The sequence below is a fragment of the Coffea arabica genome, chromosome 1c (genome assembly GCF_036785885.1).
Source record: "Coffea arabica cultivar ET-39 chromosome 1c, Coffea Arabica ET-39 HiFi, whole genome shotgun sequence".
Lineage (NCBI taxonomy): Eukaryota > Viridiplantae > Streptophyta > Magnoliopsida > Gentianales > Rubiaceae > Coffea > Coffea arabica.
In genome coordinates, this window is record NC_092310.1 from 7,711,114 (window position 1) to 7,731,831 (window position 20,718).

A 20,718-nucleotide genomic window follows, 5' to 3' on the forward strand; every position below is an offset into this window, starting at 1 on the left:
TGTTATGTGAGGTTTTCATGGCCATTTGAGTTATATCCTGAGCAAGTTATTTAGCATCATGATTAACTGATCAGTAATTGTGAATATTTAAAGGTGTTATATTATCATTAAAAGTTGTGATTTAATACTAGTTTAAGAAAGTGTTATACCTAGGGATTATTCTCACAAAAGTAGAGAAACACTTTTGTGGCCTTAATCAGGTAATTTACTAGACTCTAATGAGTTGATAACTAATTTCTTCATTATGAAATGTAGGTGAAGGATAGTTATAGGTATGGTCAGTACGTCAGTAAAAGCAAGTATCACATACATTAGGAAATTAGCCATGACTTAGCCAAGATAATGAACTTCATTTATCTAGTAATTTTCATTGAAAAGAGCATATAGAAATCCCATAATCTTAGGTATATTTTCCTTATTACTTTTACTACTTTTTATGCATCTTTCTAGCATAAATTTACTTACTTTAATCGTGATAGTCTAAATTATAGAGGAGTCTGAATCACATTGATAATTGACAATCTTACTTGTGGGATCGATGCTCAAAAACTTCCAATACTCATATATGATCTATACTCGTGTACGATCAGTGCACTTGCTGATAAGGGCTAATTTTGTGACTATTTTAAAGGTGTTTCATGTCATTTTTGAGTCAATTTATGGAGTTAAAGGTTATAAGTTGCTCTATTTGGCTTTTAATTGGCATCCTAAAATGAAGTTGTAGTTATGATTTCAACATTTTACTCGTATAATCTCTTTGTTTTTGTAGGGTAAAATGATCAAGCTCAAATGGGAATGAAATGGTGGACTAATAAATTAATGAATTAGAAACCTAAGAAGTCACAACGATGATGCAAAAAGGTGGTGCAACTCAAGAACTTGAAAGGATGAAGAATGGAAAGTCATAAAAGAAAAAAGGAGAGAAACACTGAGTGTTTCTCAAAGTTTCTAGCAGTTACTACAAGGGGTTATAGGCAAAGAGTTCGAATTCAAGGAGCAAAATAGGGGAAGGCAAACCTTAGGAGAATCCCCCGAGGGTTTCTCACAAACCCCTCACGATTCATACATAAACCCTTCCCAAGGATTTGTTGGCGGGTGTAATTTGCCAACTTGCTTGACTTTTTGTTTCTTTTCTAGCCTTGATGTGACATAAAGAAATATCCGTATAGGCCATTTGGGGTTCTAGGAGCTTCTTTACTTGACTCTTTGGCAAGAAATAACACATTATTGAGGAGAGAGTTTAGTTCTTGAACAAGAAGAACAACTTTTCTCTCTAACTTATTGTAGTTTTAGTTTTAGCTTTAGTTTTCATGTCTTTGAAGAAACTTGAAGAACTCTTGGTGTAACACAGAATTTTTTATTGCAATGAAAATGTTGAAACTTGGTGATCATGTTTCTTCATTTGAATAAGCATTTCTTCCTCTTCATTCTCCTTATTGTTGCATTAATGTGTAGTTACATTAAAGATACTAGCTTTATTGTTGAATCTACCTTAACTAAATTTCCTTGTTCTAGGGATAGATGAAGTTATTGTGCTTTGATTATGGTTGAATATAGTTGATTGTTACTATCCCTTGTACTTGGTTATTCTTACTTTTATACTTGTGAATACTTGATCACCATTTGCAAGACATGATAGTCGTTAATTTATGAAAGCAGTTGACAATGATGGAAATGCAATAGTTGGAACCTAAAGAGTAGACCCACAAAAGCAATGATGAACTTAGGTGGATGATTTTGACATTTTTTGTGCTTGATTAAGTTTTCACTTGTGATTTCATTACAAAAGTAAGGAAACTATAATGTTGACTAAATTTGATTCATCAGCGAGAGCAAGTTCCAATGACTTGAATGAAATGCATCTTTAACAAAACAAGTGCATTAGTGATAATTGACTATTTCATCCATAATTAGGTACATTTAGTGGATTCTATGCCCTAGCACATTTGTGTTTAGTTGAATTTCTTCAAATTGTTAATTTTCCTTGCATTATTGTTATTTTATTTAGTTAAAATTCTTGATTAGTCTAGACAATTGAATGAGCTAAAATCCTTTGTAGTTGAAAGTGATTCTCATGGGATCGATCTTAACTCCCTAATACTATGAGCCATGAATTGTATACTTGTAGTGAATGAGGAAATTAGGTTAAAATTTAGAACGTAGGTTAGAATCTTGTCAATTTTTTGGTGCCATTATAGGGAATCACGGCAATATTGAGGCTAAGCAACCTTTATTAGTCTAGGCATTGTGTTATATTTTGATTATCTTTTGAGTTTGTAGATAGAGTAGTTTAAAATTATCTTACTGTGTTGTCTTGTTTGTGGTCAATTTCTTGTGGTTTGTTGTAGTGCATCCATAGGGCTTTACGCATAATAGTTCCATTGGATCAGGAAATTGACAGGACTCTTAGGAAGCAACAAAAGTGAGCACTACAAGAAACTGTAGAGGCACAAGGCAAAGGAGAAATAACTATCAATCAGCAACCAATTGAAACAATGGCTAAGGAAGCAAATAGGCAAGCACTTAGAGATTTTGCTCTATCAGGAGCTCAGGGTGCTCAAACTAGCATTTTGAAGACTAATGGTAAATGTCAATAACTCTGAGATTAAACTTGCACTTGTACAACTGGTACAACAATCTCAATTTGGAGATAATGCTATTGAAGATTCAAATGCTCACTTGGATACTTCTTGGAAATTTGTGATACTATTAAGCTTAATGGAGTTAGTGAGGATACAATTAGACTTAGGCTATCTCTTTTTTCGAATATAGTTAAAGTATGTTTGCAATCTCATGCGCTTAAAACTTTTATTACTTAGGATGATTTATCTTGTGTTTTTTTGAACAAATATTTTTCACCTAGAAAGACGGCTAAACTTAGAATAGATATCACCAGTTTTAGTCAACATGTAGGTGAGTCATTATATGAAGTATGGAAAAGATTTAGAGAGTTGTTAAGAAGGTGGCCATACCATAGACTCCTTAATTGGCTTATTGTACAAACATTCTATAATGGCTTAACTTATATGACTAAAACTAATGTTAATGCTGTAGCGAATGGAGCTTTAATGGGTAAATCACCCAAGGAAGCTCAAAATTTAATTAAGGAGATGGTAGTTAATAACTATCAATAGGCGAATGAGCAAGACAATCTTAGAAGACATGTAGGTATGTTGGAATTTGACACCCTTAATATGCTAAGTGAGAAAATGTATAATGTTGTTAATTTGCTTAACAAGCAAGTTGGAGTTAGGTCTAGCTCTTATCTAATGTAAGTATTTTTTTTCTTGTATTATATGTGCAGGCAGTCATGAGAATAATGAATGTGCTGATTGTGAATAGGATCAGTCACCTCAAAACAACCCTTACTCAAACACATTCAATTCGGGGTAGAGAAATCATTCAAATTTTAGATGGAAAATCCAAATAACCGACAAAGCCTGACAAATTCACCGGACTCTCAACCACCTATGAAGACCAAATCGATTTGAGAATTGGCAATTGAGAGACTAGCTAATGTGTCTAATGATAAGATTGATAAGCTAGCTAATGCCATTACATAAAAATTTGGAAGAATTAAGGGGAGGATAGACCAACTTGCAAACCTGCATAGGAATGTCGAAGTCCAACTTCGGCAAATAGCCGATGTTGTAAACAATAGGAACCAATAAGAGTTTCCTAGTACAACTGAGATCAGTCCAAGAGAGCGTGTTAAAGCTATCACCCTATGTAATGGTAAGCAATTGAGTGATCCTCCGATCATTGAGCGAGATAAATAAAGTGAGAGGGAAGAAGAAGAGATAAGCGAGGAAGTAATAAGAAGATGTGCAGGGGATAGGGATAAAGGAAAAGAGATTGTGAGTGACTCTTCATCTTCTGAGACTATTTCTATTCCATCATAGGTACCATTTTCTGAGAGTTTAAGGCAATCAAGGACTAACAAAGAGCTTTAAAATTTTGTAAAGATTTTTAAACAATTACATATTTATATTCGCTTTGTTGATGCTATTTTGTAGATTCCCTCCTTTGTAAAATTTATTAAGGAGATAATGACCAAAAACGAAAGTTGGAGAACTGTGAAACAATTGCATTAATGGAAAAGTGCATGCTATTATTCAAAATAAATTGCCACTTAAGTTGAAGAATCCGAAAAATTTCTCCATTTCTTGCACCATTAATAAGGTTGAATTTTCAAAGGCTTTATGTGATTTGGGTGTGAGTGTTTCTTTAATTCCTTTAACAATTGTTAGGCAATTAGAATTGAGTGAGTTGAATTGCACTAATATATCTTTGCAACTAGTTGATCGATCTATTAGATATCTGATGGACATTCTTGAAACTATACTCATTAAAGTACAAAAGTTTATCACCCCTATTGATTTTGTTAAATTAGATATAGAAGGGGATGTTAACATATATTATTATCTTGATAGATCCTTTTTGGAAAGTATAGGTACAATCATTGACGTTCAGCAAAACCTAAGTTCCAAATTGGTGAAGAGGAAGTGGAGTTTGACTTGAATCACATGAAAAAGTGCCCCCCTTGTATCGATCATGTTTATGCTATTGGCATAGTTGAAAATCTAACCAAAGAGATGAGCTGAGTCAACCTCGACTATGATTCTCTTGAACTTTGTTTAAATGGTATAGGTATATAAGAGAAAGATACGAAAGAGATGACTAAGGACTTGGATGCCCAATTACCTTACAAGAGAGGCAATTCATATGAAAGTTTAGAGATGAGCAAGGGACTTCCACCACCATCAGATCAACAAACTCCTAAGTTGGAGTTCAAGCCGTTTCAAAAGCATCTCAACTATGCATTTCTTAGAGAATGTGCGACATTACTTGTAATTGTGATTGTAAACCTTGTTGTGGAGCAACTTGAGATGCTTCTTAAAGTCTTGAGAAAACATTTGAGAGCTATAAGATGGATTATCTTTAACATTAAGGGTATTAGCTCCGCCATTTGCATGCATCAAATTTTTTTGTAAAAAATTACAAATCAATTATTAAGACTCAAAGACGGCTAAATCCAAATATAAAAGAGGTGGTAAGATTAGAAATTCTTAACTGATTGGACACAGGTATGATTTTTCTTATTTCTAATAGTATTTGGATAAATCCTATATATATGGTACCTAAAAAGGGTGAAATCACTATAATTTGAGGTAAAAATGATGAATTGATTCCCTCAAAACCTGTGATTGGATGGAGAGTACGTGTAGATTATAGGAAGTTTAATGCTGACACAAGAAAGGACCACTTTTCATTACCTTTTTTTGATCAAATTTTGGAGAGACTAGTTAGTTATGAATTTTATTATTTTCTTGATGATTTTTTAAGATATAACGAGATAGTTATTGCTCTCGAGAATTGAAAAAAGACCTCATTCACATTTTCCTATGGCACAGTTGCTTTTAGGCAAATGCCTTTTGGATCTACAATACCCCCGCTATATTTCAATGTTGCATGATGGCAATTTTCTTGGATTATATTGAGAAAATTATGAAAATTTTTACAGATGACTTTTCCATTTTTGGATCTACTTTCGATCATTGTCTAAATAACTTGGATTTGATTTTGTAGAAATGTAAAAAGACAAATCTCATTCTAATTAGGAAAAGTATCATTTCATGGTTCGAGAAAGAATTGTCTTAGAACACAAAATTTTATCCATAGATATTGAGATGGATAAAACAAAGATCGAGGTGATTGAGAGGATGCATTCACCCAGCAATATTAAACGAATTTGAAACTTTCTTAGACATGCTGGTTTCTATCAATGATTCATTGAGAATTTCTCCGAATTAGCTAAGCCTTCATGTGATTTACTTACTAAAGATGTTCCTTTTAATTTTAATGATAAATATTTGTGTGCATTTAATAGATTAAAGAAGGAACTCACTTCTATGCCAATTATACCATTACCAAACTGGAGCTTGCCATTTGAGTTGATGTGTGATGTTAATGATTTCATAGTAGGAGCATATTTTGGACAAAAATGAAAAGAGAGATTGCATGTTATCTACTAGCAATATTAGTAGATTAGTTAATGAATTGCAACTCAATTATGTAATCACAAAAAAGAACTCTTGATGATTATATTTGCATTAGATAATATTAGGTCTTATTTAGTGGAATCTAAAATTATCATTTATATGGATCATGCAACTCTTAAATGCTTATTGAGTAAGAAAGATGCAATACCTCAAGTAATTCATTGAATTTTATTATTGCAGGAATTTGACTTTGAGATCAAGAACAAGAAAGGATAGGAGAATTTAGTGGAAGACCATCCTTCGTGTTTTGAATATGTCCCACATGAAGATCAAATTCCTATCAAGGAAAAGTTTTCGGATAAATTTTTGTTAGTAGTACAAAAGTCACCTTGGTATGCCGATTTGATTAACTATGTAGTTAGTGAAGTCATTCCAAAGGATTTGAACAACCACCAAAGGAAGAAATTCCTTCATGATGCCAAGCATTATCTTTGAGAGGAGCCATTTTTCTACAAACATTGTCCCGATGGCATGATAAGAAGGTTTGTGCTAGAAGAAGAGATACATGATATTTTATTGCATTGTCATAGCCTTGAAATGGGAGAACATTTTAGTACATCAAAAATAGTGGCGAAAGTATGACAATCAAGTTTTTATTGGCCAACTATATACCAAGATATTAGAAATTTTATCAAATGTCATGAGTGTCAAAGAACTGACAATATTTCTAAGAGAAATGAAATGCCTTTAACTATTTTCATGAAAGTTGGATTATTTGATATGTGGAGTATAGATTTTATGGGATCTTTCCTAATTTCTGTAATAATAAGTACATTCTTATATCAGTTGATAATATATCAAAATAGGTGGAAGTTGTTGTATTGCCTACTAATGATGTTAAAGATATAATTAAATTCCTTAAAAGGAATATATTTTGTAGGTTTGAAATTCCAAAGACCATTAAAAGCCAAAAAAGGTAAACATTTTTTGTAATAAATCATTTGACACTTTATTGTTTAAATATGGTTGCAGGTACAAGATTTCACTTCCTTAGCACCTGCAAGCGAATGGCCAAGTGGAGTTCGCTAATCAGGAGTTCAAACTTATCTTAGAAAAATGATGACCAAGTTGAGGAAGAATTGGGCAAAAAACTAGATGATGCATTGTAGGACTATAGGATGGCATTTAAGCATTTGTTGGGAATGTTGCCGTATTGACTAATTTATGAAAAGCATGCGATCTACCTATTGAGATTGAGCATAAAGCGGATTAGGCCATAAAGGCTATTAGTATAGATTTTCATCTTACAGGTGAGAAGAGATTGTTTGAATCAAGTGAATTGAAAGAACTTTCGTCGACTTCGTGTAAGAATGCCAAAATATATAAGGAAAAGATGAAATTTTAGCATGACAGGCATCCTTCCTAAACAATTTGAGGTTGGACAAAAGGTATCATTGTAGATACTATGATGATTATTCAATATAATTATGTGAACATAAAGAACCATAAAACCTTAAACTTCTCCTCCCATTATATGCCATCTTTTTCCTTTCACATTTTTCCTTTCTTCATGACAGCTCATGTCACCCTTCCAAAGAGTAATCATTTCCTCCCCTAAACCTAAGACCTCCAAACCCTAATTGTCCAATTCCCTCATCTCTACTGTTTTCGGTCCTCTTTTACTCTCCTACTTTGCTAATGTTTAGATTTACAGCCGGCATCTATTATAGGGTTCAAAAGGCTAATGTTGAAGAGTCGCTCCACCATTGCTTCTTTAGGAGCGATTTCGTCGACCGAAAGATTCCCTGTACGTTCATCGATATTCCAGTTAAGGCTGATTTTGATGTGGCAGTCGAAGTTGCAATGAAAGGAGGAAGGTGTTTTTTCTGCGTGCTGGGTACAGCCGTGGAATGTGAGGATGAGAAGGAAAAATGCAGAATCATCATGGAGAGAATCAATCGTATCCTAGACTCGTACATTGCAGCCAAATGAGGGCGGATATATGATGCCTATAATGTGCTATTACCCGAGATTGCCGAAAAAATATGCGGAGTCTTAAATTGTTTTCAATGTTTAGATAAAAAAAAAAGATTGAACACGATGACGTAACTACTAAACACATTTATTTAATCAAGAAGAGGGAGGAGATTAGGCTTTTGCTCGTAAAATACCATCACAGAACCATGGATAGAACAAGATGGAATGAGACGACGAGAACTAATGACAGCAGGTGCCTCCAGCGGATGTATGATTTTTTATTATCCATTAAATCGTTGTTAGCTGTCGAGTGTGATAATTTTTGCTTGCAGGAAAACTATGCTAATTACACAGATATTCCTCTAAAACAACACCAGTAATGGTTTCTCTAAATTACACAGATGTTTAGTCCTCCTTATTTCCATTTCTTAGACATTTTCAAGTTCATATAGTCAAAAAGGATACACTTAAAAGATATCAGGATGCAATCAACAATCCGATAGCCAATTTGCCATCTATGGGAGAACCAAATTTTGAATTGGCAAGTCAATTGGGTGACGATTATCTGTTGATCATTTATGAAATAGTTGCACCTGAGGATATGAGACTATGTAACCTTTTGTATGTTATTTTAACAATGGTCTTGTGTGATGGTTTGATTTTAGAATTAGAAAGAAGAATTAGAGTTGACATCCACGTTTTATTTTTAGAATATGGAGGAAGAATAAAAGTTGACTACCATGCTTTGATTTGAGAATTAGAAAGAAGAGTTGGAGTCGACCACTTTTCATATTTTATTTGACAAGTTAATTTTCTTAATCATTATTTGAACTAGTATTAATTTTTACTTTATGGATAGAGGTTCTTTGCTGAACATCAAATGGCCTCACTTCCTCACTACTGAAATATAATAGTACTTGCTAGTAATTTTTTTTTTAAAAAAATGTGTTATTGTACAATTCATGCCTTAGATTATTTTTCAAACAAATTAAAATTTAGGTGTTCCCTATTCCATCATCGATGTTCCAGTTAATGTTGATTTTGACGTGGCAGTCGAAGTTGCAATGAAAGGAGGAAGGTGCTTTTCGCGCATGCTGGGTACAGCCAAATGAGGACGGATATGTGATGCCTATGATGTGCTATTTCCTGAGATTATTGAGAAAATACGAGAAATTTTAACTTCTTTTCAATGTTTGGATAAAAAAAGGATTGAACACGATGACGTGAATGCTAAACATTTTTTTAATCAAGGAGTGGGAGGAGATTAGCCTTTACTCGTAAAATACTATCATAGAATCGTGGGTAGAACAAGATGGAATGAGACGATGAGGGCCAATGACAGTATATGCCTCCAGCGGATGTTTAATTCTTTATTATTCACCAAGTTATTGTTAGCTGTCGAGCGTGATGATTTTTGCTTGTAGAAAAACTATACTAATGAAGGAATGCACTATCATCTGTTCCTATTCAATCATGCAGAAAAACATGTTTTTCCAACTCATATTTGCTCACGATTGATGGTTAGACATCAATCAAGTCGGATACGTGTGTTGGATACGCGCTCAGTCAATCAAGGAGAATGGACCAAGGAGACTAAGTCTATATCCATTTGTGGCGTAATTTTTGACCATCCAAAAGAGAAATGGAGGCAGAAATATATGCAATTAAAGGAAGAGTTAAACAAGAGGATAACGAGTGGAGAAAAGAATGAAAAAAAGATGAAACAACATTAGTAACAGTTCCTCTAAATTACACAGATGCTTGGTCCTCCTTGTTTGCATTTTTTAGACATTTTCAAGTTCATATAATCGAGGAGAATACATTTAAAAGATATATGGATGCAATCAATAATCCGGCAGCCAATTTTTCATTTATGGGAGAACTGAATTTTGAACTGGCAAGTCAATTGGGTGACGATTTTCTATTGACTATCTATGAAAGAGTTGGAGTTGACTGCTATTCATATTCTATTTGCCAAATCAATTTTCTCAATCTTTATTTGAACTAGTATTAATTTTTACTTTATAGATAGAGGTTCTTTACTGAACATCAAATGGCCACGCTTCCACACTACTGAAATATAATAGCACTTGCGAGTATTTTTTTTTTTTAAAAGAAGGTGTTATTGTGTCATTCACGCCTTAGATTATTTTTCAGACAAACTAAAATTTAAGTGTTCTTTATTCCATCATCGATGTTCCAGTTAAAGTTGATTTTGATATGGCGGTCGAAGTTGAAATGAAAGGAGAAAGGTATTTTTTGCGCGTGTACAGCCGTGGAATATGAGGATGAGAAGGAAAAATGAAGAATCATCCCGGAGAGAATCAATCATGTCCTAGATTCGTACATTGCCGCCAAATAAGGGCGGATATATAACGCCTATGATGTGCTATTGCTTGAAATTGCCGAAAAAATACACGGACTCTTCACTTGTATTCAATGCTTGGATAAAAAAAAAATTGAACATGATAATGTGCCTACTAAACATTTTTTTAATCAAGAAGCGGGAGGAGGTTAGGCTTTTGCTCGTAAAATACTATCACAGAATCATGGGTAGAACAATATGGAATGAGACGGTGAGAGATAATGACAACATATGCATCCAGCAGATGTTTGATTCTTTATTATCCACTAAATGATTGTTAGCTGTCGAGTGTGATAATTTTTGCTTGCAGAAAAACTATGCTAATGAAGGAACGTACTATCATCTGTTCCTATTCAATCATGCGGAGAGACAGGCTTTTCTAACCCATATCTGGTCACAATTGAAGATTAGGCTTCAATAAGATCGAATGAGTGTATTGAATACGCGTTCAAACTATCAGGGAGAATGGACCGAGGAGATTAAGTCTAAATCCATTTGTGGCGTAATCTTTGACTAATCGAAAGAGAAGTGGAGGCAAAAATATATGCAACTAAAGGAAAAGTTAAACAAGAGGATAACAAGCGGAGGGAAGAAGGGAAAAATGATAAAACAATACCAGTAACAGTTCCTCTAAATTACACAGATGCTCAGTCCTTTTTAATTGCATTTCTTCGGCATTTTCAATTTCATATAGTCGAGGAGGATACGCTTAAAAGATATCAAGGTACAATCAACAATCCAGCAGCCAATTTGTCATCTATGGGAGAATCGAATTTTGAATTGGCAAGTCAATTGGGTGACGATTATCTGTTGACCATCTATGAAACAGTTGCACTTGAGGATATGAGACTATGTAGCCTTTTGTATGTTATTTTAACAGTGGTCACGTGTGATGTTTTGATTTTAGAATTAGAATGAAGAATTAGAGTTGACTTTCACATTTTATTTTTAGAATAAGGAGGAAGAATTAAAGTTGACTACTATGTTTTGATTTTAGAATTAGAAGAAAGAATTAGAGTTGACTTTCACGTTTTATTTTTAGAATAAGGAGGAAGAATTAGTTGACTACCATATTTTAATTTTAGAATTAGAAGGAAGAGTTGGAGTTGACTGCTCTTCATATTCTATTTTCCAAGTTAGTTTTCTCAATTTTTATTTGAACTAATATTAATTTTTACTTTATAGATAGAGGTTCTTTGCTGAGCATAAAATGGCCTCACATCCTCGCTACTGAAATATAATAGTATTTGCATATATTTTTGTTTTAAAAAAAAAGTGTTAATGTACAATTCACGCCTTAGATTATTTTTCAGATAAACTAAAATTTTGATGTTCCCAGTTCCGCCATTGATGTTTCAATTACGGCTGATTTTGATGTGGCAGTCAAAATTACAATAAAAGGATAAAGGTGTTTTTTACACGTACTGGGTACAGCCGTGGAATGTGAGGGTGGGAAGAAAAAACACAGAATCATTACAAAAAGAATCAATCGTGTCCTATACTCATACATTACTCCAAACGAGGGCAGATATATGACGCCTATGATGCGCTATTGCCCGAGATTACAATGAAAATAGATGAAGTCTTAAATTGTTTTCAATATTTGGATAAAAAAAAGATTGAACACGATGACGTAATTGCTAAACATTTTTTTAATCAAGAAGAGGGAGGAGGTTAGGCTTTTGCACGTAAAATACTATCATAGAACCATGTGAAGAACAAGATGGAATGAGACGGTGAGGGCTAATGACAGGATATGCCTCTAGCGGATGTTTGGTTCTTCATTATCCACTAAATCATTGTTAGCTGTCGAGTGTAATAATTTTTACTTGCAGAAAAATTATGCTAATGAATGAATGCACTATCATCTGTTCCTATTCATTTATGTAGAGAGACAAGCTTTTCTAACCCATATCTGCTCACAATTAATGGTTAGACCTCAATCGAATCGGATGCGTGCGTTGGATATGCGCTCAACCTATCATGGAGAATGGACCAGGTAGATTAAGTCCAAATCCATTCGTGGCGTAATCTTCGACTATTCAAAAGGGAAGTGGAAGCAGAAATATATGCAACTAAAGGAAAAGTTAAACAAGAGGATGACAAGCAAGGGGAGAATGGAAAAAGGATAAAACAACATCAGTAGCGGTTCCTCTAAATTACACAGATGATCAGTCTTTCTTATTTGCATTTTTTAGATATTTTCAATTTCATATAATCGAGTAGGATACGCTTAAAAGATATTAGGATGCAATCAACAATTTGGCAGTCAATTTGCCATATACGGGAGAATCGAATTTTGAATCGACAAGTCAATTGGATGACGATTATCTATTGATAATCTATAAATTAGTTGCACCTGAGGATATGAGACAATGTAGCCTCTTACATGTTATTTTAAAAGTGGTCTCGTGTGATGGTTTGATTTTAGAATTAGAAGGAAGAATTAGAGTTGACTTCCACGTTTTGTTTTTAGAATGAGGAAGAATTAAAGTTAACTACCATGTTTTGATTTTAGAATTAGAAGGAAGAGTTGGAGTTGACTGCTATTCATATTCTATTTGCCAAGTTAATTTTCTCAATCTTTATTTGAACTAATATTAATTTTTATTTTATGGATAGATGTTCTTTGCTGAACATCAAATGGCCTCATTTCCTCACTACTAAAATATAATAGTAGTTGTTAGTATTTTTATTTAAAAAAAAAGATGTTATTGTACAATTCACGCCTTAGATTATTTTTCAGACAAACTAAAATTTAGATGTTCCCTGTTCCACCATTGATGTTTCAGTTACGACTGATTTTGATGTGACAGTCGAAATTACAATAAAAGGAGAAAGGGTTTTTTGCACGTACTGGGTGCAGTCGTGGAATGTGAGGGTGGGAATGAAAAATATATAATGATCATAGAGAGAATCAATCGTATCCTACACTCATACATTGCTCCAAACGAGGGTGGATATATGATGTCTATGATGCGCTATTACTCAAGATTACAGAGAAAATACGCGAAGACTTAACTTGTTTTAAATATTTCGATAAAAAAAATTAAACACGATGACGTAATTGCTAAACATTTTTTTAATCAAGAAGTGGGAAGAGATTAGGCTTTTGCCCATAAAATACTATCACAGAATCATGGGTAGAACAAGATAAAATGAAACGGTGAGAACTAATGATAGCATATGCCTCAAGCGGATGTTTGATTATTTATCATCGACTAAGTCATTGTTAGCTGTCGAGTGTGATAATATTTACTTGCAGAAAAATTATGCTAATGAAGGAACACACTATCATATGTTCCTATTCATTTATGTAGAGAGACAGGCTTTTCTAACCCATATCTGCTCATGATTGATGGTTAGACCTCAATCGGTTCGGATGCGTGCGTTGGATACGCGCTCAACCTATCAGGGAGAATGGACCAAAGAAATTAGGTCTTAATCTATTCGTGGCGTAATCTTTGACTATCCAAAAGAGAGTTGGAGGCCAAAATATATACAACTAAAGGAAAAATTAAACAAGAGGATAACGAGCGAGGGAAGAATGGAAAAAGAATAAAACAACACCAGTAGCGGTTCATCTAAATTACACATATGTTCGGTCCTCCTTATTTGCATTTATTAGATATTTTCAAATTAATATAGTCGATGAGGTACGCTTAAAAGATATCAGGATGCAATCAACAATCCCGCAGCCAATTTGCCATCTATTGGAGAACCGAATTTTGAATCGGCAAGTCAATTGGGTGACGTTATCTGTTGACAATCTATGAAATAGTTGCATTAGAGGATATGAGACTATGTAACCTCTTGAATGTTATTTTAAAAGTGGTCTCGTGTGATGGTTTGATTTTAGAATTAGAAGGAAGAATTAGAGTTGACTTCCACGTTTTGTTTTTAGAATAAGGAGGAAGAATTAAAGTTGACTACCATGTTTTGATTTTAGAATTAGAAGAAAGGGTAGGAGTTGACTGGTATTCATATTCTATTTGCCAAGTTAATTTTCTCAATCTTTATTTGAACTAATATTAATTTTTACTTTATGGATAGAGGTTCTTTGCTGAGCATCAAATGGCCTCACTTCCTCACTACTAAAATATAATAGTACTTGTTAGTATTTTTATTTTTAAAAAAGGTATTGTTGTACAATTCACGCCTTAGATTATTTTTCAGACAAACTAAAATTTTGGTGTTCCTTGTTCCACAATCGATATTTCAGTTAAGGATGATTTTGATGTGGCAATCGAAATTACAATAAAAGGAAAAAGGATTTTTGCGAGTACTGGGTACAGCCATGGAATGTGAGGGTGGGAAGGAAAAATACTGAATCACGACGAAGAGAATGAATCGTATCCTATACTCGTACATTACTCCAAACGAGGGCGGATATATGATACCAATAATGCACTATTGCCCGAGATTACAGTGAAAATACGCGGAGTCTTAAATTGTTTTCAATATTCGGATAAAAAAAAAGATTGAACACGATAACGTGATTGCTTAATCAAGAAGCGAGAGGAGGTTGGACTTTTGCCCACAAAATACTATCACAGAATCATGGGTAGAACAAGATGGAATCAGACGGTGAGAGCTAATGACAGCATATGCCTCCAGCGGATGTTTGATTCTTTATTATCCACTAAATCATTGTTAGTTGTCGAGTGTAATAATTTTTGCTTGCAGAAAAATTATGCTAATGAAGGAATGCACTATCATCTGTTCCTATTCATTTAGGTAGAGAGACGGGCTTTTCTAACCCATATCTGCTCACGATTGATGGTTAGGCCTCAATCGGTTCGGATGTGTGTGTTGCATACGCGCTCAACGTATCAGGGTGAATGGACCAAGGAAATTAAGTGTTAATCCATTCATGGCGTAATCTTTGACTATCCAAAAGAGAAGTGGAGGCCGAAATATATGCAACTAAAGAAAAAGTTAAACAAGAGGATAACGAGCGAGGGAAGAATGGAAAAAAGATAAAACAACACTAGTAACGGTTCTTCTAAATTACACATACGTTCAGTCCTCCTTATTTGCATTTCTTAGATATTTTCAAGTTCATATAGTCGAGGAGGTACGCTTAAAAGATATCAAGATGCAATCAACAATCCGGCAGCCAATTTGCCATCTATTAGAGAACCGAATTTTGAATCGCAAGTCAATTGGGTGATGTTATATGTTGACAATCTATGAAATAGTTGCATTAGAGGATATGAGACTATGTAGCCTCTTGAATGTTATTTTAAAAGTGGTCTCGTGTGATGGTTTGATTTTAGAATTAGAAGCAAGAATTAGAGTTGACTTCCACGTTTTGTTTTTAGAATAAGGAGGAAGAATTAAAGTTGACTACCATGTTTTGATTTTAGAATTAGAAGGAAGAGTTGGAGTTGACTGCTATTCATATTCTATTTGTCAAGTTAATTTTCTAAATCTTTATTTGAACTAATATTAATTTTTACTTTATGGATAGATGTTCTTTGCTAAACATCAAATGGCCTCATTTCCTCATTACTAAAATATAATAGTACTTGTTAGTATTTTTATTTTAAAAAACGACGTTATTGTACAATTCACGCCTTAGATTATTTTTCAGATAAACTAAAATTTAGGTGTTACCTGTTCCACAATCGATGTTTCAGTTACGACTGATTTTAATGTGGCAGTCGAAATTACAATAAAAGGAGAAAAGGGTTTTTTGCACGTACTGGGTGCAGTCGTGGAATGTGAGGGTGGAAATGAAAAATACAGAATCATCACGGAGAGACTCAATCGTATCCTACACTCATATATTGCTCCAAACGAGGGCGGATATATGATGTCTATTGTGCGCTATTACCCGAGATTACAGTGAAAATACGCGAAGTCTTAACTTGTTTTCAATATTTGGATAAAAAAAAAGTTGAACACGATGACGTAATTGCTAAACATTTTTTTAATCGAGAAGCGGAAGGAAGTTAGACTTTTGTCCGCAAGATACTATCACAGAATCATGGGTAGAACAAGATGGAATGAGACGGTGAGAGCTAATGATAGCATATGCCTCAAGCGGATTTTTTATTCTTTATCATCGATTAAATCATTGTTGGCTATCAAGTGTGATAATTTTTACTTGCATAAAAACTATGCTAATGAAGGAACGCACTATCATCTGTTCCTATTCAATTATGTTCAGAGATAGGTTTTTCTAACCCATATCTGCTCACGATTGATGGTTAGGCCTCAATTGGTTTGGATGCGTGTGTTGGATACGCGCTCAACCTATCAGGGAGAAAAGACCAAGGAAATTAAATCTAAATCCATTCATAGCGTAATCTTTGATTATCCGAAAGAGAAGTGGAGGCAGAAATATATGCAACTAAAGGAAAAGTTAAACAAGAGGATAACGAGCGAGGGAAGAATGAAAAAAAGATAAAAGAACACCAGTAACAGTTCCTCTAAATTACACATATGTTCGATTCTCTTTATTTTCATTTCTTAGACATTTTCAAATTCATATAGTCGAGCAGGATACGCTTAAAAGATATCAGGATGCAGTCAACAATTCGGCAGCTAATTTGCCATCTATGGGAGTACTGAATTTTGAATCGGCAAGTCAATTGGGTGACGATTATCTGTTGATAATCTATAAAATAGTTGCACCTAAATATATGAGACTATGTAGCCTCTTGAATGTTATTTTAAAAGTGGTTTCGTGTGATGCTTTGATTTTAGAATTAGAAACAAGAATTAGAGTTGACTTCCACATTTTGTTTTTAGAATAAGGAGGAAGAATTAAAGTTGACTACCATGTTTTGATTTTAGAATTAGAAGGAAGAGTTGGAGTTGACTGCTATTCATATTCTATTTGCCAAGTTAATTTTCTCAATTTTTATTTGAACTAATATTAATTTTTACTTTATGGATAGATGTTCTTTGCTGAACATCAAATGGTCTCATTTTCTCACTATTAAAATATAATAATACTTGTTAGTATTTTTATTTAAAAAAAGGTGTTATTGTACAATTCACGCCTTAGATTATTTTTCAGATAAACTAAAATTTAGGTGTTCCCTGTTCCACAGTCGATGTTTTAGTTACGGTTGATTTTGATGTGGCGGTCGAAATTGCAATAAAAGAAGAGCTGAATTTTTGTGCGTACTGGGTGCAGCCATGAAATGTAAGGTGGGAATGAAAAATACAAAATCATCACAGGAGAGAATCAATCGTATTCTATACTCGTACATTGCTCCAAACGAGGGTGGATATATAATGCCTATGATGCACTATTACCCGAGATTACATAGAAAATACGTGAAACTTTAACTTCTTTTAAATAATTGGATAAAAAAAAGATTGAACACGATTATGTGACCACTAAATATTTTTTTAATCATGGAGCAGGAGGAGGTTAGGATTTTACTCGTAAAATACTATTACAAAATCATGGGTAAAATAAGATGGAATAAGACAGTGAGGGCTAACGACAGCATATGCCTCCAGTGAATGTTTGATTCTTTATCATCGATTAAGTCATTGTTGGCTGTCAAGTGTGATAATTTTTACTTTCAAAAAAACTATGGTAATGAAGGAACGCACTATCATCTATTCCTATTCAATTATGTAGAGAGACAGGCTTTTCTAACTATATCTGCTCACGATTGATGGTTAGGCCTCAATCGGTTCGGATGCGTGTGTTGGATACGCGCTCAACCTATCAGGGAGAATGGACCAAGGAAATTAAGTCTAAATTCATTCATGGCGTAATCTTTGATTATCCGAAAGAGAAGTGGAGACAGAAATATATGCAACTAAAGGAAAAGTTAAACAAGAGGATAACGAACGAGGGAAGAATGGAAAAAGGATTAAACAACACCAGTAACGGTTCCCCTAAATTACACATATGTTCAATTCTCTCTATTTGCATTTCTTAGACATTTTCAAATTCATATAGTCGAGGAGGATACGCTTAAAAGATATCAGGATGCAATCAACAATTCGGCAGCTAATTTGCCATCTATGGGAGAATTGAATTTTGAATCGGCAAGTCAATTGGGTAACGATTATCTATTGACAATCTATGAAATAGTTGCACCTGAGGATATGAGACTATGTAGCCTCTTGTATGTTATTTTAAAAGTGGTCTCGTGTGATGGTTTGATTTGAGAATTTGAAGGAAGAATTAGAGTTGACTTCCACGTTTTATTTTTAGAATAAGGAGGAAGAATTAAAGTTGACTACCATGTTTTGATTTTAGAATTAGAAGGAAGAGTTGGAGTTGACTGCTATTCATATTCTATTTGCCAAGTTAATTTTCTCAATTTTTATTTGAACTAATATTTATTTTTACTTTATGGATAGATGTTCTTCGCTGAAAATCAAATGGCCTCATTTGCTCACTACTAAAATATAATAGTACTTGTTACTATTTTTATTTTAAGAAAAGGTATTATTGTACAATTCATGCCTTATATTATTTTTTACACAAACTAAAATATAGGTGTTCCCTGTTCCATCATCGATGTTTCAATTACGGCTGATTTTGATGTGGCAGTCGAAATTGCAACAAAAGGAGAGCTGGATTTTTTGTGCATACTAGGTGCAGCAATGGAATGTGAGTGTGGGAATGAAAAATACAGAATCATCACAGGAGAAAATCAATCGTATCCTATACTCGTACATTGCTCCAAACGAGGGTGGATATATGATGCCTATGATGCACTATTGCCCGAAATTACATAGAAAATACGCAAAGTCTTAACTTCTTTTAAATAATTGGATAAAAAAAAAAGATTGAACACGATTACATGACTACTAAATATTTTTTTAATCAAGGAACGGGAGGAGGTTAGGATTTTACTCGTAAAATACTATTACAAAATCATGGATAAAATAAGATGGAATAAGACAGTGATGGCTAATGACAGCATATGCCTCCAGCGGATGTTTGATTCTTTATTATCCACCAAGTGATTGTTAGCTGTCGAGTGTGATAATTTTTGTTTGCATTATCATTTGTTCCTATTCAATCACGCAGAGAGAAAGACTTTTCCAACCCATACCTGCTCACGATTGATAGTTAGGTCTCAATCGGGTCGGATGCATGTGTTGGATACACGCTCTGCCTATCAGGAAGAATGGACCAAGGAGATTAAATTTAAATCCATTTGTGGCATAATGTTTGACTATCTGAAAGAGAAGTGGAGGCAGAAGTATATGCAACTAATGGAACAGTTAAACAAGAGAATAACAAGTGGAGGAAATAACGGAAAAAAGATAAAACAACACCAGTAACGGTTCCTCTAAATTACACAGATGCTCGGTCCTCCTTATTTACATTTTTTAGACATTTTCAATTTCATATAGTTGAGGAGGATACGCTTAAAAGATATTAGGATGCAATTAACAATTCGGCAGTCAATTTGCCATCTATGAGAGAACTGAATCTTGAATTGGCAAGTCAATTGGGTAACGATTATCTGTTGACCATCTATGAAATAGTTGCATATGAGAATATGAAACTCTGTAGACTCTTGTATTTTATTTTAACAGTGGTCTCGTGTGATGTTTTGATTTTAGAATTAGAACGAAGAATTAGAGTTGACTTTCACATTTTGTTTTTAGAATAAGAAGGAAGAATTAAAGTTGACAACCATGTTTTGATTTAAGAATTAGAAGGAAGAGTTGGAGTTGAATGCTCTTCATATTCTATTTGCCAAGTTAATTTTCTCAATCTTTATTTAAACTAGTATTAATTTTTACTTTATGGATTGAGGTTCTTTGCTAAACAGCAAATGGTCTCGCTTCCTCACTGTTGAAATATAATAGTACTTGTTAGTATTTAAAAAAAAAAAGTGTTATTCTGCAATTCACGTCTTAGATTATTTTTCAGACAAACTAAAATTTAGGTGCTTCCTGTTCCGTCATCAATGTTCCAGTTAAGGTTGATTTTGATATGGCGATCGAAGTTGCAATGAAAGGAAGAAGGTATTTTTTACGCATGCTTGGTACAGCCATGAAATGTGAGTACGGGATGGAATAATCCAGAATCATTATGGAGAGAATTAATCGTGTCATAAACTCATACATTGCAACCAAATGAGGGCGGATATATGATGCCTATGATGTGCTATTTCCCAAAATTGCCGAGAAAATACACGGAGTCTTAACTTGTTTTCAATGCTTGGATAAGAAAAAAGATTGAATACGATGATGTGACTGCCAAACATTAGAGGGAGGAGGTTAGGCTTTTGCTCATGAAATACTATCACAGAATCATGGGTAGAACAAGATGGAATGAGACGGTGAGGGCTAATGACAGTATATGCTTTCAGCGGATGTTTGATTCTTTATTATCTGCTAAGTCATTGTTAGCTGTCGAGTGTGATGATTTTT

At 33.9% G+C, this 20,718-nt stretch overlaps 1 non-coding gene across 1 annotated transcript; it reads right to left on the reverse strand.

Annotated features, from left to right (window-relative positions):
• Positions 1-2,873: 2,873 nt before the first annotated feature.
• LOC113743846 (small nucleolar RNA R71) lies at positions 2,874-2,980 on the reverse strand. The gene has a single exon (XR_003461219.1). It is a non-coding gene; the product is annotated as a small nucleolar RNA R71 (small nucleolar RNA).
• Positions 2,981-20,718: the final 17,738 nt, after the last annotated feature.